This window comes from Mytilus edulis, chromosome 11 (assembly GCF_963676685.1).
Source record: "Mytilus edulis chromosome 11, xbMytEdul2.2, whole genome shotgun sequence".
Lineage (NCBI taxonomy): Eukaryota > Metazoa > Mollusca > Bivalvia > Mytilida > Mytilidae > Mytilus > Mytilus edulis.
Window position 1 is genome coordinate 30007200 of NC_092354.1, and position 24888 is coordinate 30032087.

At 31.1% G+C, this 24888-nt stretch overlaps 1 long non-coding RNA gene across 1 annotated transcript; it reads right to left on the reverse strand.

Moving 5' to 3' along the window:
* Positions 1-10502: 10502 nt before the first annotated feature.
* On the reverse strand, positions 10503-13392 carry LOC139494802 (uncharacterized). Its single transcript, XR_011657158.1, has 4 exons — positions 13341-13392; positions 12588-12776; positions 11554-11598; positions 10503-11205 (listed from the first exon to the last, which is right to left on the reverse strand). It is a non-coding gene; the product is annotated as an uncharacterized lncRNA (long non-coding RNA).
* Between the last annotated feature and the right edge of the window lie 11496 nt (positions 13393-24888).

The following is a 24888-nucleotide window of genomic DNA, read 5'->3' on the forward strand; positions in this document are numbered from 1 at the left end:
CTGCATTTTTCGAACAAAATCGTGTAATTATGACTTATATCCCCCCCCCCTTTCTGTGGTTTTTAGAAACATGTGACCATTTTCCAATTTGACGACCAGGCAATTCTGAATGTACGATAAAAGACCTTTCAAATGATATCTCATATAGCCGTGTGTTAGGTAGGTGCATTAAAAACCTCAGAATCCTTGTTTTGGCGCTCGCCTATGACTAAATATATCATCTTATACTGACTAAATATATCATCTTATACTGGCTTAATATATCATCTTATACTGACTGAATATATCATCTTATACTGACTAAATGATTGTTATGAAACAAAACAGTATGGTAACAGTATGTAATAATTTATTTCTTTGAGACTGTATATCTCACGAATAGTATTGTTAAATTTTCTGAAATCAAGACGAAATCGAGTAAAACATTGGAAGAGACTTGTATTTTATCTTATGACCCCCACTTTCAACATTTTCTTTAAATGTTGGCGGACCTCCTCGTACAATGACAGTGGTATGTGTCGATATGGTTCTTTAAAGGGATTGTTGTCTGTTAATTTAATATCATGTTCCACCAATGTAGTGAACCCTAGATCCGGTGGTAGAGATCTCATCACTTGGAGTCCGTCGTCCGTAAACTTTTACAAAAATCTTCTCCTCTGAAACTACTGGGCCAAATTCAACCAAACTTGACCACAAGCATCCTTGGGGTATCTAGTTTAAAAAATGTGTCCGATGACCTGGCCATCCAACCAAGATGGCCGCCATGGCTAAAAATAGAACACAGGGGTAAAATGTATATTTTCGCTTATATCTTTGAAACCAAAGCATTTAGAGCAAATCTGACAGGGGTTCAAATTGTTGATCAGGTCAAGATATATCTGCCCTGAAATTTGCAAACGAATCGGACAACCTGTTGTTGGGTTGCTGCCCCTGAATTGGTTATTTTAAGGAAATTTTGCAGTTTTTGGTTATTATCTTGAATACTATTACACAGCGAGATAAACTTTAAACAGCATTAATGTTCAGCAAAGTAAGACCTACAAATAAGTCAACATGAACAAAATTGTCAGTCAACCCCTTAAGGAGTTATTGCCTTTATAGTCAATTTTTAACAACTTTTCGTCAGTTTTTGTAACTTGTCTAAAAAATTTTCTCCTCTAAAACTACATGGCCAAATTTAACCAAACTTGGCCACCATTATCATTGTGGTTTAAAGTTTAAAAAATGTGTCCGATGACCCCGCCTACCAAACCAAATGGCCGACATGGCTAAAATTAGAACATAGTGGTAAAATGCAGTTTTTGCTTTAAATCTTTGAAACTAAGACATTAAGGGCAAATCATTTCAGATTTAAATGTCCATCAGCATAAGATCTATCCCATCACAAATTTTCAGATGAATCGGACAACCCGTTGTTGGGTTGCTGCCCTAAAATTGGTAATTTTAAGGACATTTTGCAGTTTTTGGTTATTATCTTGAATACTATTATATATAGAGATAAACTGTAAACAGCAATAATATTCAGCAAAGTAAGATCTACAAATAAGTCTGCATGATCAAAATTGTTAGAGGACCCTTTAAGGAGTTATTGCCCTTTATAGTCAATATTGAACAACTTTTCGTCATTTTTGTAACTTGTATAAAAATCTTTTTTTCTAAAACTACTTAGCCAAATTTAACCAAACGTGGCCACAATCATAATACTAGGGTATCTATTTAAAAAAAAAAAGTGTCTTATGACCCCGCCTACCAACCAAGATGGCCAACATCAGTTAATACAGTAACAGGTGAGCGACACAGGCTCTTGAGAGCCTCTAGTTTAAAGATGTAAATGAATCAATTAAGCCTAAACTAACACTACCTTGAAGTATTTACAATAAAAACCTATGTTAAACAAAATATTTATTCCTTGAATAAAATAAAAATAATATAAAAAAAAATCAAGAATGCGAAGCCTTTTACCATGTAAACTTCAAATCTGAATTATATCAGAAATGCAGATTTTTGAATCTGGTAAATTTGTTATTTATATTACATGTTTTCATATTTCTTTTGATTTATTTGATACACATTTTACTCAGGGTCTCATTAAGCTTATACATAACAAATATTTCAATAATAATTCTTATCTTCAGATGTGACCAAAAGTATGAAGTTGTCCTTGTATGTCCAGTTATAACACCTGTATAACTTCAAATCGTCAAATTATGGTACGATTTTTTCTCTCATTGTAATCAGGATTACAAGGTATTTTGAAATGTAATTGATTAAATTAGTTACTTCAATAAAATTTTGGCCGTTTCATGATTACAATGATTACTTGAACGATTACAATTACTCGGAAGTCTGTTGAACACACCTAACGATTAACTATAACAAATATAAAAGATGTAGGAGTAAAAATATATAGCAATACTATCGTTTAAAAATATTTATACCGATACTATTTTGAAACACATATTGGAGGATTCATAGTTATAATTATGAACATGAATTACCTGAATCATCATATGATCTGCACAATTTTATCATACTCCTGCTGTCCATTTGTTTATTATATATAGGTTATGATGTTCTCTTTGTTATTATGGTTCTCCAATATCATCTGGCAGATTTTTACGAAATCTTTTATAGTCATTTTTTCTAAGAGAATCATGTTTTCCCTCATGAAACTGGATTGGTGCATTACTGGTTTTGTAACGAAAAACAAGAAGCGGTATAAGAAGCCATCGTTGGTGGTAAAATTAGGTATTTCAGATAGAAAAAGGAGTAGGTAAGTAAAAAAGACATTGAAGTCACTGTAAAGCCTCTACAGCTAATAGCTAAGCTTGACAAATCGCCTTTCCCGTTTCACATCTTGCAGTGAAGTGCACTTTCTGATTCTCCTTTTACCCGCTTAGCCTGTACCGAAGACGGAAAGCGGTTCCCCTCATCACTGATTACCAATTCAATCCCCCTGGTTGTCTTGCTGGTGCCTGTGTATTCCGGCGGTTGTATATTTTTTTAAGTTCAAACGTTTACCAGATTCCTGAAAATAAGAACTGGTTCCACTACTGAATCAAAAGATTTTATGTTTTCTGGTTTGTGCAACTGTTCGACCATGTTAATGTTTTTGGTCGAGGTATTTTTTTATGCCAAATTGAAGTTTTCCACAGTGCACCGAAAACAAAAAAATTATAGTGCAAGTCTGGTATCCCTGTACTATGGACACATTCTTGTTTATATTGTTCCAAGCCTAGTTTTTGTCATTCGTTATAACTTATTATTAAGTTAATAGATCTATATATTTATTAATTTACCTGATCTCCCAAGTATTTATAACTGGAGTTTCATTACAATAGACTGCACATTGGTTGATGATGTTGTCCTTGCTAGTGTTTGATATTCATTGTCTGTCATGAAAATTGGCTGCATCATAAAATTGACAAAGGAGTGGTTCAAAATATCAGAGTGGTCATGCCACATTTTTTCAGTCTCATATCTTGACAGCTAACGCTCGTTTCCTCCCCTAGAAATTGTAATCTTTGTCTTAACTTATCCTATGTCAAAGTGTCGTAATATTCATCAGTATGTACTAACAAAATCCCTGATTTCTGAACACGGTATAATTCACTTAAGATGATTCGACTGTAAACAATTACTTTATTTTCCGTCAGATTTACATCTTTACTTATAGAACTTGAAATAACGGGTTTTGAGGCAATTTAGTTTTCAAGATAGATTGTACCATCAGCAAGTTTTTGTTTGATAACTTCTTTTAATTTTTTTTGATGATCTTGGTGTTTGAATAGATAATTTTTTCATTATCTTTTTCTTTGGTCGTCTCACCCTCCTTAAGATATCCCTGCCTGAAACCGTTTTATGTTTATTAAAAGACATAATATCTATTCCATTTGCTTTGGCAAACATAAATAGAACTTGGCCAGCATTTTGGGGCTTGTTTCCTATTATCTTGTTTTTGACATCAAATTTTTTCGCTAGTCTTGTCCAATTTACAATGCCTTTTTCCATTAAAGACTTAATCTCTACAAGGAACTCATCTTTGTTAAAGGTATAATTGGAAAAGTTTCCATGATGTTTCTTAAGGACAACTTGACCCTTGTGTTCCTTTTCCAGTCTTCTTTTGGTTTCTTCCTCAGCATTCGCCTTGCTCTCGAACAGATGCATTCTCTCTCGATCGTGTTGTTTAAATGACTTTCCTGAAGCTAGGAAATTCTCAACATCTCTGTCATTGGCACTTATAGCTTCAATAATTTGGGTTTTGTTTTTCTTCAGTAAAGTTAGTTCTTTTTTATTTTTATCAGCTGGTTTCTCAATAGGTGATAAATGTAATGCTTCTGCAGCAGATTTTTCAAAAGATTTTTGGAACTGGTTTAATGGATTTAAGACATTAATTAAAGCTTGTGCTGTCTTTTCATAAAGTTGTTTCAGTGATAGATATGAATTATATACAGGGATCAAAGTATTTTGCTCCGATCTGCTAGGGTTATGGAAATAGTTGATAGATGTGGAATCTTTTGTTGACCTTGAAATTATCACTTTTGCAAAATTGCAGATGTTCATTGTAAATGTCAAAAATAATTATTAAATAGAAAAATGTTCTTGAATATAACTGTTACTATGACTTTTTCTTCATAATGTATTCATTGATGTCTAATAAACTAAATTAATAAAAATTCTTGTTAACTCATTCTTCTTATCAGGAAAAATCAGGAAAAATCAGGAAAGGAAGTGGTATGCAGTAAAGATCAGTAATGCAGAAAAAGAAAGTTAATAAATGAAAGAAATATATTCAGGGTGTTCATAAAATGATGGCAAGCTGTACATAATTTTTCTTAAATAATAAGAAGTGTGGATTGAGATTTTCAAAGTGAAAAAAGATTATTTTATAAAGAAATATTTCAGGAAAAAAATAACCAACATAAAAAAAGATTTCGACGACATAACTGATGAAATAACATTAAAAATAACATTGGAAAAAATGCATTTTAAATAGTGATGAGTTTTTTTTCACTTGTGTTACCATGGGACCAATTTATGGGATCCTTCAATGGACAAAGACATGGACAGTAAATATAGAATAAAGGCCTTTTTGTTTTTGATACTGACTTTATCACGGCGAATATCAGGTGAGCCCGAAACAAAAAGGCCTTTATTCTGTTTATCGGTAATGTATCAAAAACTTTTATTGTGCTCCTTCTCAAATGCAACAAACTCTGGATTTGACCTTCTCTTTTTGTTGTGCTCCTTCTCAAATGCAACAAACGCTGGATCAGTCCTTCTCTTTTTATTGTGCTCCTTCTCAAATGCAACAAACTCTGGATCAGTCCTTCTCTTTTTATTGTGCTCCTTCTCAAATGCAACAAACTCTGGATCAGTCCTTCTCTTTTTATTGTGCTCCTTCTGAAACGCAACAAACTCTGGATTTGACCTTCTGTTTTTGTTGTGCTCTTTCTGATTGGCAACAAATTCTGGATTTGTCCATCTCTTATTGTTGTGCTCCTTCTCAAATGCAACAAACTCTGGATCAGTCCTTCTCTTTTTGTATTGCGCCTTCTCAAAAGCAAAAAACTCTGGATTAGTCCTTCTCTTTTTATTGTAGTCTACTTCAAAATGTTTAAATTTACTTTCTAGTCTTCGATTTTGATGACTTATTCTTTCTTTTTCTGCATAATCTGTATTGGATCGTCTCATTTGCATGAATTTTCTCATATACTCTGTTTTCCTTATTTTCTTTTCTCCAAATTTTTCAGATTCTTGTTTTTTTGGTTGTCTTTGTTCCCTTTTTTCATCAAAATGTCCACAGGGTAATTTTTTATGTACTGTTGAAGTTGACAAAACAATATCATAATGATTACCATTTGTATGGTTTAGATAAATACCAGTTTCATCTGTTATAATATTTGGATTTACGTAGTTTGCATCAAATTTGGTCCACTTATATGAGTTATTGCCTGTGTTGACATAGGTGAAAATATGAGTTCTTAATAAATTAGATGCTACAAAAATCGCAACTTCTGTTGCCCAACTTCCTGGAATATTTATTTGATTTTGTAGTACATAAGAAAAACATGTTTGACCATGTTGTAGAAGGGAATGAAGATTTGTCCCTAACTATTAATGGATATGATTAACTATTGCAGATCTTATTTTGATATGATTTGTCTCAGTTTCCATCACCTATAATTTTCTGTAAGTCTTAAGATTTCCAATTATGTTTGGCGCAGTTAAATCATACAATGGATATGGTGATTTTTCAAACCTTAACCCTAAATTTGTGCAATGTTTCATTTGTCATGTCAAGTTTATCGGTTTAAATTGGAAAATTTCATGAATAACATCAAGTGCAACAAGATCTTTATCTGTCTTCTGAGTGTCATTCTTGACTTCATCTGTCTTCTGAGTGTTATTCTTGACTCTATCTGTTGGGACTATGGATGTCTTTGAGGATTTTTTATATTGATAGACATGATGGTTATTTCCATCCTCTAGTTCGTTAAGTTCTCTTACGGTTCTTGTAGGTATAAATATGTCTTGACATCTTGGGACTACATGTCGTTGTTATTGATTGGATTGGCAGCGAGAGTGGGACTTGCTCCCTCCGAACCCTTTTAATGAAATAAATAAGAAACTTTATTTGCTGGTAGGAACAAGGACAGTTTATTTGTCCTTTCTTTCTTTTCTTGATCATAATTAAAATTGAGAATGGAAATGGGGAATGTGTCAAAGAGACAACAACCCGACCAAATAAAAAACATAAAAACAACAGCAGAGGGTCACCAACAGGTCTTCAATGTAGCGAGAAATTCCCGCACCCGGAGAATGATAACATGATGGAATAGCACATTGCACAAATCATACAGATTAACAATAAATAACATTATCAGTTGACAATACCACATGTATTTCTTTTTCCGATATTGCTTGAATAACCTTGTAAATTACGTTCATTATTTTTGTTATGCATTAGTGAATAACCTCATGAAACGCATTGAATAAAATGTTATATTTGAACATATATTTATATTGATATTTATTTAACTATATAATATTAATTGACGATTAATTTCTTTCTTCAAATAACTGTATATAACTTACCTTTTTAATGAAATAAATAAGACAACTCAATTTACTGGTAGGAACAGGATAACGGGCAGTAGACGTATAATTGATTTTATAGTCCCTATTGATGAACCCAGTTTTGTTGGTAGGAAAATGATGTTAACGAGACCCTAATTATTTTTTTTTTATATAGAATTGATTTTATTGTGTAGATAAAATGTTGCATTTCTGCAGCAACAATCTTCAATGTACTTTCTGTAGTTTTGACGATTCCTTTTCATTTTCTGCGTCTTGCATATCTTGTAAAATATGAAAGAGACCGGTTACGTTATAGGCTGATATGAGATTGGTAATTTTAGACTTCCTCAGATGAAGAACAGGAAACTCTTGAAGAAAGCTGCGAAATACTAAAGTCCATTAGTTTAAATATATTTCAATAATGCTCTCTTTTCACATTTATTTTATCAAAGTAATTTTCAATACATTAGTTATACATAAAACCAATGAATAATATGACCACTTGACAAAATCACGGTTCATATTTTGTTTAATTGAAAGAAAAAAAACAAGTCTCAACATCAAAGGCAATCATACAACATCTTCCAAAATATCTACAGCTGCCAATGATCTATTACCTGTTAAAAATGTTATACTATCCTTTGCAATAGCAGGCAAGGACCGTTCCATTCATATTATAAATGGTCAATTGATTGATTGATTGTTGGTTGCTTAACGTCTAGTGGCAAATATTTCATGCATATTCAGGACGAGAACAAGTTCACAATAAATACAATAGGTAGGTTGATACAATAGAGGCCATCTGGGATGATGGTCGGGGTAATTTGGACTGCCACTGGAAAATGAGGGTATATTGGATAGGGACAGAAGTTTTGCCTTGCAACAGGCCACCTACGGACCCCTCAAAGAGTTGTTGCAAGGGTTCTTAACGTGCAAAGAGCGTGGCACTCTCTATACACGAGGCATTGGATTTAACGTCCCCCTTCTGACCGGACGTGACTGCGAACTTGATACATCCCGCACAGCCAAACGGACGCCCCACTTCGGACAGCGTTTTACTGCCGGTCGGGAGAAGACCAAGTGACCATATTTCTATACCCCAGTCACCCTTGGGGTCTATAAATATAAATGGTCAAGGGAAGGTACATATAGCTGTAATGGTTGCTCTCATTTTCATTTGCTTCCTATTCATCTGAAAAATAATTCAAATGGCTATCAAGTACATTTCTTTCTGAAAAAGATTTACTATAAACATGGCCATTGTCGGCTATTATTTATCTTAAATTCTACGAGAAAAGAGTAGAAATGGAAATAAAAAACAAAGAATATATTTATTCAGTGTGTATGCACAAAAAGAAACAAATTATGTTTTCGATACAAAACCACTTAATTCTACAGACACTTCGAACTTTCAAACGAACAAAATATTTGAATTTTCAATATTGTTCAAAATTGTAAATTCAATTCAATTCAATATTTTATTTAAGTCTCATCTCTCAATAATATATAATACAACATTACATTAAATGTAAAAATACATAAATATAAAAAGAGAGCCATTCTGTACAGAATTACAAGAGACTATAACATTAAAAATTCTATAAAGAATGCATCTAATATAAAACATATTGACATTAATATAATTTACAGTATAAAACATTTCTACGTCTATTTAAAATAAGATTACAGGCTTTGGCACAGCTACGAAGCATATTTTTATCTGTAAATAAAAACACGAATTTCTGTTTATCATCATAAGACATAAAATCACTATTAAAATGTGTTGCTTCATCAAATATTTTTTTTCTAAAATCATCATACAAAGGACACGATAAAATAACATGGGCTTCATCTTCTAAAATATTCATACAATTATCACAGACTCGATATTTTAAAATTAATTTTTCAAATCTCCCCGTTTCTATTCTTAGTGGTGCTACACCACATCGAAATTTGGCAAAAGAACTCCTTTGCGAAAATGGCATTGGAATTTTACAATAAGTTTCCGTTTCAAAACTGTTCTTAAATATATTTTATGTACGAAGTTTGTTACCACCTTTACCAGATAAAGCTTTCTCTGATTGTAAATTGCCTTGCCACTGTTCGACATATTTACTAAACATTTGAGACATAACAGTATTGACAACTGAGGTACTATCAACATAATCTGTAATGATACACAAATGTTCTGCATTATACTCAGAAAACGTTTTCCTTACATAAAAATTCCAATTTTTTATACACTTATGTTTTTTACTCATAATGTCTGCCCATATGAAAATTTTTCTGTTTAAACGATCAGAACTCATATTGTTCAAACGGCACCATAGTCGAATTAAGCATTGCCATTGTTTTTGAAAGATAGGTATCCACCCCATATCCCCTGCAACTGCAGCATTTGGAGTATATTTACCCACTCCAAGAAAAAATCTGCAAGCTCTATTATGGATGGCATTTATAAAAGAAAAATTTTTGCAACCCCAAATACCAGCACCATATTCAACAATTGGAAGCACTAAACTCTCATATAATTTTGAAAAGACATTATGAGTAACACCACCTAAGATTTTGCACTTGGCTATAACAAGGCCCAGTGCTCTATTTGCAGAAGCTGCAACAGCTTTAGCAGTTACATTATAATCTAAAAATTCACTTAAAACTAAACCTAAATATGTATAAGTAGTAGAATATTCAATGATATCATTCCCAAATTTAAATTCAACATGTGACTTATCAACAGAAGGTGTTCTAAAATGCACAATATTACACTTTTTGGAATTAATGGTCATACAATTATCTTCACACCATATATCTAATGCATTTAACAGAATTTGTAATTCTTTTTCATCGTTTGCAAGTAAAACCACATCATCAGCATAAAGCAAAATACAAACTTTTTCATCATCAATATCAATACCACACTCGTATGATTTCAAGAATGAAACTAGGTCATTAATATATAAATTAAATAACAAGGGAGATAATGGGCATCCTTGCTTAAGACCACTGTTAACATTAAACCATTCCGATAAATGGCCGTTTAATCGTACTGAACATAATATATTTGAATAAATAGACTGTATAGCAGCACACAAATTTTCAGCCACCCCCATTACATTTAACTTGGACCATAGTATATTTCTCTTGATGGTATCATATGCCTTTTTAAAATCAATAAACGCACAAAAAGTAGATTTACGAAGCTTCTTTCTGACTTCAATTATGTTTGTAAGAGAAGACAATTGGTCTACAGTGCTTCGATTTTGACGGAAACCATTTTGTTCGTCGACTAATATGTTATTGTCATCTATCCATTGCACAAGCCTATAATTCATAACATTGTGTGACTTCATAATTACCGATAAACAGAATACTAGGCTCGTCTAGATATTCCACATGATACAGTCAGTATCAAAAACGAAACTACCTATTATTCTATATATATGTCACTGACTCAGACGTAATTATATATATTTAGTAAATCTTACCTATATTTAAAAGGTAAAAGCTTTTCAATCTCTAATTATTTTTTTAGGAATTTTATACTGATTGCAAATAGGTTCTACGCAACTACATATCTGAATAACAAAAAAGAAAAGTAAAAAAAATCAGGTGGCATATTAATTCATCACACACTATCTATCCTGTACTTCATGAATTTTTAACTTTTAGTACAAGACAATTTGTTCTTGGTACTATTATCTAGCTAATTTACTCAAATGAGCCTCTAAATGATAGTTGCCTTGAGAATTTTAATGCACCAGCTGCTTGACAAAGGGGGCCTTAATTTAGTTTTACTCTTATTTGTCAATTCCTACGTCCAAAATTTTTTTTTGTACTTCTCTATCTTAAGTTTGTCTCAACCAACTGTTATGAAACTTATACAGAATGCTAATTTTCACAAAACACAGATGAAGATGAAAGTTATAAACCCCTTTTTTATGTGCAATAATAGTATTTTAAAGGTTTGCACAACATTGATGTTTTAGAAAAACAATTATCCAGCACTTACTTCTGAGGTTCCTGTCTCTTTTTGATCTCATTTGTGTTGATGGATTTAAAGCCAAGTGTTTTTAACATTCTTGCATTGTCATTTACGTTTTTAGCACATCTTAGCTCAAATTCCTAAACAAAGATAACAAAATCAATTTTACATCTTTATATAAAAGAAATTTAAAAAAGATTTAAAAAAATTTGTAGATATATAGAATATGCATACTAATAAGGAGGTCAAATAACTGTTTCAAGCTAAGTACAAATGACATTTATATCTTGAGACAATGTACATATGGTTATTCTCTTTAATTGCTAAAACTGCTTACTGATGAAATATTTGGGGTAAAAAACAACCTTTGTTATTTGGAGAGGACAAAGTAAAAGTTCTGCTAACTTGTATTCTTTATAAACATCATAAATAAACTCAAGGTTTGTTATTCTAGATGTAGCAGATTAAGAAAATTGATAAAACTGTACCTTTGCTTTATCACCCTTGCCAGCTTTCTCAACCTCTGCATTTTGCTGAAAATAGATCACTGTCCATTACTGAAAAGACCTAGCATAAATGTATTGAAGAAATAATTCATGGAAACCATAGATTGTTGGAAATTTACACATGGCATTGGCTGTGATATTCAAAGTTAATCCTGAGCGTTGGCGAGGGATAAAATTGACGCTTTTAACGGCCCAGGCCATTTGTAAATTTCAAACAATCTATGGCTTCCATGAATTAATTCCATTCTAATAAAACAATTATATGGGCACAGGACATTTTAAGGAAAATTTTTATACGATAAGGGGGTCACATTTGAGCACCAACATGAGAGCCCATTTTAGCGCCAGATAAGTCAATTCACCTGTATTTTCAATAGACAATTTTAGCGAAAACTTACCTTGTGGAATTATACTCACCAAACTTTGGGCAAAAGTTCAGTGTAATTTAAAGTGAATAATTAATGGTTCAGAGTCATTCCATGACATTATAACGAGCAATTTTGTAGTTATCACTGAGCTGTTTGTGTTTTTCTTGATACTTCTATCAAATTGCATAAAACAACATATATATATAAAAAAATACAAAGAAAGAGGAATTTGCACAAAAATCTAGACAAGAGAAAAAACATGCAGTTGCAATTCAACATATATAGCCAATTACGACTACATTCTCTTTGATATAATTTCCAGACTAGAATGAATTTTTAACATTTGATGGAATCTTTTAGATATGTTGTGCTGTATTTTATACTGTCTTGAGTCTATAAATTTTTTATTCATTATATTTTATAATGGGTTAAAACAAAATCACTAAAATGGGCATTGACATTTTTAATTTTTGCTTAAATGGGATTAAAAATCATGCGCTAAAATGGGTTCTACTTTGGTGCTAAAACTTCAGATATTTTTTGCTCAACTGTCCGATCAATGCGCTGAAATGTCCTATGCCAAATTCTATGACATCTCTTATTTTTTAAAATTTATTATAGAAAATATATTATTTGTATAATAATTACCGAAGCAAATGGCATCTTCTTAGCATGCTCAAGCATAGCATTTATTTTCAGTTCATTGGTTTTTGGTTGTTTCTTCTCAACCACAGCCTTTTCTTGTATTTTGTTTTTTTTTCTTTGAAGGACCACTTGGTTTAGGTTTTTGACTTGTTTCCAGTTTCCTTTTTTTTGCTTTTACAGATACAGATGATGCTGAAAACATAATATTCATAAAGTATTAACATCAACATGATTGCATAAATCAACAATTGGAAGGAGATGTGTCATAACTGCAACATGAATGCACCCCTCCCCACCAAAAAAAAATAAAAAAATAAAAGAAGAATGAACACGCTGAAATGTCTCGCCTTCTTTTATTATTATTGATATTATGTTGATAGTCGTCATTGTAAATATAAAGATTTATTTCAACTTGTACATAAACTTATCATTAACCAAGAAAACTAAACATTATTTTTCTCGTTTGAATTGTTTTACATTGTCTGATCGGTATGGGCTTTGCTTATTGTTGAAGGCTGTATGCCTATGGTGACCTACAGTTGTTAATGTCTGTGTCATTTGGTCTCTTGTGGATAGTTGTCTCATTGGCAATCATACCACATTTTTTTTATATTGACCAATAAACCATGAAAATGAAGTCAAGGTCAAATAAACCATGCCAGGCAGACATGTACATGTGTATTTTGAAATGGAACCATTTACCACATTTTCCTTCATTCTAGAGCAACTTAAAAGTTAAATCTTATCTTAATGTACCTTTTTCTACAGGGGGTGTTGCGAGTTCAATTGGCTGGTTCACTTCCGGGGGTTGGTTCAAGTTTTCTTCTTGATCAAATGACCAATTTAAGGTAACATCAAAAAAATTATCAAAAAAATTGACAAATTTACAGAAAAATTGAAAAAAATGTCAGTACGTTAACATCCAAATGAATATTAAAAAAGAGGTTAAATTGAATAAAAAATCTTGAAATGTTTTGATAAAGCTGTGTTTGGTTCAAGTTTTCTTCTAGATCAAATGGCCGATTTAAGGTTACATCAAAAAAATTATCAAAAAATTCACAAATTTACAGTAAAATATGAAAAAAATATCAATAAGGTAACATCCGAATGATTATCCAAAAAGTGGTTAAATTTAATGAAAAATGTTGTTTTTTGATAAAGCTGTGGTTGGTTCAAATTTTCTTCTTGATCAAATGACCGATTTAAGGTAACATCAAAATAATTATCAAAAAATTGACAAATTTACAGTAAAATATGAAAAAAAAATCAATAAGGTAACATCCGAACGAATATCCAAAAAATGGTTAAATTGAATGAAAAATGTTCATTTGTTTTGATAAAGCTGTGGTTGGTTCAAGTTTTCTTCTTGATCAAATGACCGATTTAAGGTAACATCAAAAAAATTACTAAAAAATTGATAAATGTACAGTAAAATATGAAAAAAATATCAATAAGGAATATCCAAAAAGTGGTTAAATTGAATGAAAAATGTTGTTTTTTGATCAAGCTGTGGTTGGTTCATGTTTTCTTCTTGATCAAATGACCGATTTAAGGTAACATCAAAAAAATTACTAAAAAATTGACAAATTTACAGAAAAATATGAAAAAATATCAATAAGGTAACAGCCGAATGAATATCCAAAAAGTGGTTACATTGAATGAAAAATGTTGATATTTTTTTATAAAGCTGTGCTTGGTTCATGTTTTCTTCTTGATCAAATGACCGATTTAAGGTAACATAAAAAAAATTACCAAAAAATTGACAAATTTACAGTAAAATATGAAAAAAACATCAAAAAGGTAACATCCGAATGAATATCCAAAAAGTGGTTAAATTGATTGAAAAGAGTTGTTTTTTTTATAAAGCTGTGATTGGTTTAAGTTCCCTTCTTGATCAAATGGCCGAGTTAAGCTTACATAAAAAAAAATCAAAAAATTGATAAATTTACAGTAAAATATGAAAAAAATATCGATAAGATAACATCCGAATGATTATCCAAAAAGTGGTTACAGCTCTTGGATGGTGTACACTTCCCAAAAAACCGTGTATGGTGTAATGGTGTATGGCATATGGTGCAATGGTGTAAGGTGTATGGTGCTATGGTGTAAGGGGAATGGTGTAATGGTGTATGAGGAATGGTGTGATTGTGTATTGTGCGATCGGGAATGGTGTGAATGAACGGTGTACAACATTTCATTGGTTTAAAACAAAGTTCTTTTTTATTTAAATTTTTCGAATTGTAAACATAAACAATAATAATAATCTTAATATTTGAAATTTAATTGCGTTACGGTTAATTTCGGATCGTGTAGATAGAATGGAGAATGGTGTATGGTGTAATGTGTAACGTGTATGGTGCAAAAGTGTAACGTGTATGGTGCAAAAGTGTAACGTGCATGGTGCAAAAGTGTAACGTGTATGGTGTAATGGTACAAGGTGTATGGTGTAATAGTGTATGGTGTCAGGTGTAATGGTGTATGGTGTTTATGGGAAGTTTACACCATCCAAGGACTGTAAATTGAATAAAAAAATCTTTAAATATTTTGATAAAGCTGTGGTTGGTTCAAGTTTTCTTCATGATTAAATGACCGATTTAAGGTTACATTAAAAAAAAATCAATAAGGTAACAGCCGAATGAATATCCAAAAAGTGGTTACATTGAAAGAAAAATGTTGATATTTTTTTATAAAGCTGTGGTTGGTTCATGTTTTCTTCTTGATCAAATGACCGATTTAGGGTAACATCAAAAAAATTATAAAAAAATTGACAACAGTAAAATATGAAAAAAATATCAATAAGGTAACATCCGAATGAATATTCAAAAAGTGGTTACATTAAATGAAAAATGTTTATATTTTTTGATAAAGCTGTGGTTGGTTCAAGTTTTCTTCTTGATCAAATGACCAATTTAAGGTAACATCAAAAAAATTATCAAAAAATTGATAAATTTACAGTAAAATATGAAAAAAAATATCAATAAGGTAACATCCGAATGATTATCCAAAAAGTGGTTACAGCTCTTGGATGGTGTACACTTCCCAAAAAAACGTGTATGGTGTAATGGTGTATGACATATGGTGCAATTGTGTAAGTTGTATGGTGCTATGGTGTATGGTGTAAGGGGAATGGTGTAATGGTGTATTAGGAATAGTGTGATTGTGTATTGTGCGATCGGGAATGGTGTGAATGAACGGTGTACAACATTTCATTGGTTTAAAACGAAGTTCTTTTTATTTAAATTTTTCGGATTGTAAGCATAAACAATAATAATAATCTTAATATTTGAAACTTAATTGCGTTACGGTTAATTTCCGATCGTGTAGATAGAATGTAGAATGGTGTATGATGTAATGTGTAACGTGTATGGTGCAAAAGTGTAACGTGTATGGTGCAAAAGTGTAACGTGTATGGTGTAATGGTACAAGGTGTATGGTGTAATGGTGTATGGTGTCAGGTGTAATGGTGTATGGTGTTAGTGGGAAGTTTACAATATCCAAGGACTGTAAATTGATTAAAAAAAATCTTTAAATATTTTGATAAAGCTGTGGTTGGTTCAAGTTTTCTTCTTGATTAAATGACCGATTTAAGTTTACATCAAAAAAATAAAAAAATTGACAAACTTACAGTGAAATATTAAAAAAAATATTAATAAGGTAAAAGCCGAATGATTATCCAAAAAGTGGTTACATTGAATGAAAAATGTTGATATTTTTTTAATTGCGTTACGGTTAATTTCGGATCGTGTAGATAGAATGGAGAATGGTGTATGGTGTAATGTGTAACGTGTATGGTGCAAAATTTTAACGTGTATGGTGCAAAAGTGTAACGTGTATGGTGCAAAATTGTAACGTGTATGGTGTATGGTGTAATGGTGTATGGTGTCAGGTGTAATGGTGTATGGTGTTAGTGGGAAGTTTACACCATCCAAGGACTGTAAATTGAATAAAATAATCTTTAAATATTTTGATAAAGCTGTGGTTGGTTCAAGTTTTCTTCTTGATTAAATGACCGATTAAAGGTTACATAAAAAGATAAAAAAAATTGACAAATTTACAGTGAAATATGAAAAAAATATCAATAAGGTAACATCCGAATGAATATCCAAAAAGTGGTTACATTGAATGAAAAATGTTGATATTTTTTTATAAAGCTATGGTTGGTTCGTGTGTTCTTCATGATCAAATGACCGATTAAAGGTAACATCAACAAAATTATCAAAAAAATTGACAAAGGAGTAGGTCCGGTAAGACCCCTTTGTGGCCCCAAAATATAGCAGTTTTACAAAATTGTTAAAATACAAACTTTTATTTATTAATTGAACAGTAGAATATTTTTACATAAATATTGGCTGTTTTTGACAACACAGTGCACATATATCTGGTACTAGCACCATTAAGTCATGCTAAATCACTGAAATCTTCACAATTCTAGCATTTTAGTTAAATTTTAGACGGTTTTCGTGTAAAACGAAAGTGGACGCATTCTTGTTCATCCTTAATATTAATATGTAAGTTGTATTTTATGATAATACATAACATATATAAAGGTTTAGGATGAACACGGACGCGGCCACTTTCATTTTTGACAAAAACCATCTGAAAAGTGACATTTTTTTGCATATTTGGTAGATTTTTCATATTTGAGCTTGAATCGGATCGTTTTACATGGCACAATCAGTTAAAATCTTTCAAATCAACCAATTGAATCAAATAAAATAGACACTTAAATGTTTAAAAAGTGGTCAAAATCTTTCGTCAGATGAACTTGAAATTTGAGGCCAAAATCGGTCCTTACCGGACCTACTTTACAGAAAAATTGAAAAAAATATCAATAAGGTAACATCCAAATGAATATCCAAAAAGTGGTTACATTGAATGAAAAATGCTGATATTTTTTGATAAAGCTGTGGTTGGTTCATGTTTTCTTCTTGATCAAAAGGCCGATTTAAGGTAACAAAAACAAAATTATCAAAAAATTATCAAAAAATTGTCAAATTAACAGTAAAATATGAAAAAAATATCAATAAGGTAACATCCGAATGATTATCCAAAAAGTGGTTAAATTGAATGAAAATTTTTGAAATATTTTGATAAAGCTGTGGTTGGTTCAAGTTTTCTTCTTGATCAATGACCGATTTAAGGTTACAAAAAAAAAAAATATAAAAAAAAGTTGACAAATTTACAGTAAAATATGAAAAAAATATTAATAAGATAACATCCGAATAAATTTCCAAAAAGTGGTTAATTTGAATGAAAAATTTTTGAAATATTTTTATAAAGCTGTGGTGGGTTCAAGTTTTCTTCTTGATCAAATGACCGATTAAAGTTTACATCAAAAATAATTAACAAAAAAATGACAAATTTACAGTAAAATATGAAAAAAAATATCAATAAGGTAACATCCGAACGAATATAGAAAAAGTGGTTAAATTAAATGAAAAATGTTGATATGTATTGATAAAGCTGTGATTGGTTCAAGTTTTCTTCTTAATCAAATGACCGATTTAAGGTAACATAAAAAAAATTATCAAAAAATTGTCAAATTTACTGTAAAATATGAAAAAAATATCAATAAGGTAACATCCGAAGGAATATTCAAAAAGAGGTTAAATTGAATAAAAAATCTTGAATGTTTGATAAAACTGTGGTTACTTCAAATTTTCTTGAACAAATGACCGATTTCAGGTAACATGAAAAAAGTTATCAAAAAAATTGACAAATTTACAGTAAAATATAAAAAAAATATCAATAAGGCAACATCCGAATGATTATCCAAAAAGTGGTTAAATTGAATGAAAAATTTTGAAATATTTTGATAAAGCTGTGGTTGGTTCAAGTTTTCTTCTTGATCAAATGACCGATTTAAGGTTACATAAAAAAAAATAAAAAAATTGATAAATTTACAGTAAAATATGAAAAAAATATCAATAAGGTAACATCCGAATGATTATCCAAAAAGTGGTTACATGTAAATTGAATCAAAAAATCTTTAAATATTTCGATAAAGCTGTGGTTGGTTCAAGTTTTCTTCTCGATTAAATGACCGATTTAAGGTTACATAAAAAAAAAAAAAAAAAAATTGACAAATTTATAGTGAAATATGAAAAAAAATATCAATAAGGTAACATCCGAATGAACTTCCAAAAAGTGGTTACATTGAATGAAAAATGCTGATATTTTTTTATAAAGCTGTGGTTGGTTCATGTGTTCTTCATGATCAAATGACCGATTTAAAGTAACATCAAAAAAATTATCAAAAAAATTGACAAATTTACAGAAAAATTGAAAAAAATGCCAGTAAGTTAACATCCAAATGAACATTCAAAAAGAGGTTAAATTGAATAAAAAATTTTGAAATGTTTTGATAAAGCTGTGTTTGGTTCAAGTTTTCTTCTTGATCAAATGGCCGATTAAAGGTAACATCAAAAAAGTTATCAAAAAAATCACAAATTTACAGTAAAATATGAAAAACATATCAATAAGGTAACATCCGAATGAATATCCAAAAAGAGGTTAAATTGAATAAAAAATCTTGAAATATTTTGATAATCTGTGGTTGGTTCAAGTTTTCTTCTAGATCAAATGACCGATTTAAGGTTACATCACTAAAATTATCAAAAAAATCACAAATTTACAGTAAAATATGAAAAAAATATCAATAAGGTAACTTCCGAATGAATATCCAAAAAGTGGTTACATTGAATGAAACATGCTGATATTTTTTTATCAAGCTGTGGTTGGTTCATGTTTTCTTCTTGATCAAAAGGCCGATTTAAGGTAACATCAACAAAATTATCAAAAAATTGTCAAATTTACAGTAAAATATGAAAAACATATCAATAAGGTAACATCCGAATGAATATCCAAAAAGTAGTTAAATTGAATGAAAATTTTTGAAATATTTTGATAAAGCTGTGGTTGGTTCAAGTTTTCTTTTTGATCAAATGACCGATTTAAGGTTACATAAAAAAAAAAATATAAAAAAAATTGACAAATTTACAGTAAAATATGAAAAAAATATTTTGAAATATTTTGATAAAGCTGTGGTTGGTTCAAGTTTTCTTCTTGATCAAATGGCCGATTAAGGTAACATCCGAATGAATATCTAAAAAGTGGTTAAATTGAATAAAAAATCTTGAAATATTTTGATAAAGCTGTGGTTGGTTCAAGTTTTCTTCTTGATCAAATGACCGATTTAAGGTTACATCAAAAAAATTATTAAAAAATGGACAAATTTACAGTAAAATATGAAAAAAATATCAATAAGGTAACATCCGAACGAATATCCATAAAGTGGTTAAATTGAATGAAATATTTTGATATTTTTTTATAAAGCTGTGGTTGGTTCATGTTTTCTTCTTGATCAAATGGCCGATTTAATAACATCAAAAAAATTATTCAAAAATTTGACAAATTTACAGTAAAATATGAAAAGAATATCAATAAGGTGACATCCGAATGATTATCCAAAAAGTCGTTACATTGAATAAAAAATGTTGATATTTTTTTATAAAGCTGTGGTTGGTTCAAGGTTTCTTCTTGATCAAATGACCGATTTAAGGTTACATCAACAAAATTATCAAAAACTTGACAAAATTTACAGTAAAATGTGAAAAAAATATCAATAAGGTAACATCCGAACGAATATCCAAGCAGATGCTCCGCAGGGCGCAGCTTTATACGACCGCAGAGGTTGAACCCTGAACGGTTGGGGCAAGTATGGTCACAACATTCAAGCTTGATTCAGCTCTAAATTTGGATTGTGATTAAACAGTTGACACAGAATGAATGTGGTCTAATAAACTTAAAATTTGTTTTTTGCCTTTGAGCAATTCACTATGCTGTTGAATATTATTCCTCTAAAAAAAAAATGTTTGAAGAAATTTTCTTTTTATTTATGAAATCTGAAATGAGAAAAATTGAACCCCCCACCCCCTATTTTTTTTCACATCCCCCTTTCACTTATTCCAAAACTGATCTCAATTCAAATTACAAATGGACTTTGCATCAATAACTACTCATTTAAATACATCATAAAATATGAAAATGTAAAAAAAGTGCTTGTTATCACTGAATGGTAAAGATTGTTTTAATTTATCAGTTGGTAGAAAAGTAAATATGTGTATAAAACAATGATTTAAGTTGATTCAACTAATATTCTGGACAAAGTAAGATTGAACATTTTTTGCTATTGCACAATATTGTGCAATTAGATATTTCTTGCTATTGCGCAATACTGTGCAATTGAAAATACTTGCTATTGCACAATACTGTGCAATTGAAGATTTCTTGCTATTGCGCAATACTGTGCAATTGAAAATTTCTTGCTATTGCACAATACTTAATATAATAAGTTTGGATCCTGATTTGGACCAACTTAAAAACTGGGCCCATAATCATGTTTAGATTCAGCATATCAAAGAAGCCGAAGAATTCAATTTTGTTAAAATTAAACTTAGTTTAATTTTGGCCCCTTTGGACTTTAATGTAGACCAATTTGAAAACGGGACCATGAAAATTGTGAAGTATTTAATTTTATTTTAAATAATATAAACTTGGTGTAATAAATTTTTATATACCGTTTAATAAGTATGTAATATAAACGTACCTTCTTTTGGCTTAAGGGTATAATTATCTCCCCTGTATAAAGCTAAAATAAACTTCAGATACACTGCCAGGTTATTTCTGGGACCAGACCTATTAAACTGGACAAGAGTTTTAAAAGTCCTATACTCTTTTTAGATGAGTTTCCAGTATGATGCCGCCAAGGCCAAGAGAAGGGCAACCATCTGTCTTCTCTGTACTGATTCTCCTGCTTATATGGGCCAGACGCATAGAGTTGTAACACACATTTTGGTGAACCATGTGTCAGTTTCGAGAACACCTTACTTCTGCACACTTTGCCAGTTTAGATGCACCAACATGGATACTCTAAAACAGCATGTGAACTTTCATAGGCCTCATCAGACATTGAAGGATAGCTTTTCAGCCTTGCCAGACAAGGACTACTTTCTTATCTCAGATTCACCTTACTTCCCGCAGGCAGGAAGAGATTTTAAACTGTTGCCTAGGCAGAGACCCGGTTTGGGCACTACAATAGACCCAGTAGAATTGAGTTCAGGAAGCAGTACTGGTGGAGTATCGCCTCCCACTGTACCAACATGTGTGATACCAGAACGGCCAGTAGGAAGGGCCACTGTTTACATACCATCTTTTATGCCACCACCAGAACCAGAACCAGTCCAGTTTGAAAATTACACTTCTCCATCTGATATTTCCTCATCTCTACCTCCACCTCTTTTCGACTTCAACCCAGGACACTGGTCATCACCCTCCATCCAAGCTTCACCACCCTTGCCAACAGAAACCAACATTGTTCAGGAAATAATACAGGAGAACCAGGCTGCCCTTGGGATTGACCTCCAGTACACAAACACCATAGATTTTTTTGATTTACCAGAATCGCCATTGGTATCCACACCAGAACTGGCCTCTCCAGTGAGGAACATCATTATGAGAGACAGAGAAATAGGGGAAGAGGAAAATTTGTTGCCCCAGCTGTTAGGTGATAGCAACCCACCTGTATCACCCTCAACAAACCATCCAGCCACGGAATGGAATGGTGTTCCTCTTAGCCAAGGTCCAGAACTTCATTCATCCTCATCCTCCTTTTCATCTTCATCATCATCTTCATCTGATTGCTCTGCTCTGGGAGAGGTGAAACAGTCAATATCCACTTTACTAGAGAACACTGCGGCAGAGCATTCAAAGACCAGAGAAAGTATTGGTCAGTTGGGCACGGTTATTGATAGTCTGGTGTCGCAGGTACAGGGTTTGAGATCAGTGGTAAGGGAGCAAGGGGATGAAATCAGGAGATTAAAGAACGATCGACCGAACACAACTACCATCGTAAACAGATCCAGAATTCAGCAAAGGCGCCGGACGCCGACACCCAATAGACAGAGATTTGGCCATCCATTTCCACCTGCAAAAAGAAGAAGATAAACTTGTTATATTTAGGGTATTATAAATTTTGGGTAAATATTTAGGGTAAAATGGTAGAAAATCATGAAATCAATTTGAAATTATGTAAGGGAGAGTAAATTAATTTTTTTTAAAATGTTATCCAGCTAAATAATGGTTTTATTCAAGAGATTTTATAAGTATTGAAAAATTTTCAGAAATCAAGTTTATAATTGTTTAATTCAAATTGTTACACTTTTAAAAATAAAACATACCTTTCTGTTCAATCATTTTCTTTTAAATTCATTAGATCAATAGCATTTCCTGTCATACTGAAAAATTTAGCTATGTGTTACTTATAGCATGGTAAAGGGTCGATCATTTATTGTTGTGTATTTTAAACTGTATGTATTTAAGTAAAGTAATATGATATAGTTAATATTGTATTGGATAATGGTTGTGGATGTACCTAGTTAAATGGTGATACATTATTAGAAAAGAAATTTTAGAAATTATTTTTACTGTTAAATTACTATAGTAAAGTAAAGAAATTATTACTTAACTCATGAGTTTCTTAAATATACGTACATGTACCTTTACTTTGGAAAACGTCTGTGCTTTAATTTATTTATGACTAAACACTAGTCATAATTTGTTGAAGAAATATTTTGGTGACAATAAATATAAATTTTTGATATTTGCAAGATAAATATTTGGATGTAATAAATTTTGGAAAAATGTGGAAAGCTTTTCAAAGGTGACACGATACAGGGAGAAGATGTTTTCTAGTCCGTCCAATTTGTGGGGACACAAATTTTAACAGGGGGTAAAATGTGACAAGTAACCCCCAGGGCATATATTTTTTTATTTTTATATTATGCTGTAAATATGTTATTTCCTTGTTATAGATAAGATATATGTTTTGAATTGTTAATAATGTTATTTATTCTATATGAGTGCTAAGTTCCTATGATAATAGAACTAAAATGTTTGTTTATTGTTTATTGAAGAGATATTTTCATAAAATAATCCAAGTCAGGAATGTTTTCATTTTTGCATAAATTGTAAACATCAAGATTTTTGTTAAAATGACTTTCCATATATTTTTATGTTTACCTAGTCATGGTAAATGCTTTAATAATTGTGTTGTGTATTGACTTGTATCAACAAATGGATAGAACATGAGAAATATTGTGATATTTAGATTTTTGAGAAAGTTCCCGTACTTTTCCATCTGTAACTTTTTCGGGATCGACCCCACTTTAGACATACTTTCTGTCAATTTTGGACAATGACAGCCAAACTTACTTATATACACTCTTTTCTAAAGTCGAATTGAGTTTGAGAATTTACTTTTCCCCACTGAAGGTTATGCATTTTGCTTAAACTTGTCGATCTTCGTTTCTGTTACAGACAGCATGTATCGCTATCCGCCTTTACTTCAGATGAACGGCTAGCGATTTCATTGGTTGATTAAAAGAATAAAGTATTTTACCTTAATTTTTGTAGAAATTGTTATAGAAATGTTTTATTTTACGATTAATGTTAGAAAATGTAAAAGTTTATATTTTAATAACTTTGTATTCTTTGTCGAATCAACTTGTTAAAGAATGGAGCTTTTTGATTGGCTATTGGTTACTGTGCAAGATGGGGCACTTAAGGGTATCGTGCATGCCCCTGTGCGGTACATTTGCACTGTCGTGCAGTGGCGGGTATTATATAACCTTTCGAAAACGCTGCACTGACGTCACTTTCACGCCATTTTATTAGGGATTGAACCGCTGCCAAAATTTTATTAGAAAGTAAGGCCAATTTTTACGTTTAGAAACTTATTTATTTAACTAAATTTTCTTGTTGGAAAAACGTAATTTTACAGAGATTTTAATGATAATTTCTAGAAGTTTATTTTCATTTCAAAAGTAACTTTTAAAGGCTGTTTTACGAATTTATGGTTCAAAATTTCATTGTTTTGGAATTGTAAAGTTTTGTTTAAGTACATTTTACCGGAAAGTTAGATTTTTCTATTTAAGAGTCCAAAGCCAATCAAACTATTTTTGCGTTTAAATTATAGACTGTGTTATAGGATTTTAAAGGTATATCTGAGAGTTCTTTGTTACACTTTTATTGTCCTCTATTTTACAAGACATACGCTACTAGTAAAGTCTCTAGTACACTTGTCTACATTTATGCAAATTAAATATATTAGATAAGGTAATAGGGACACAAAACATACCCTACTAGTAAAGTCTCTAGTACACTTGTTTGTTTACATAACTATAAATAGGGAGATTAGTTAAAAGACATACTCTACTAGTAAAGTCTCTAGTATTTTGTCTTGATT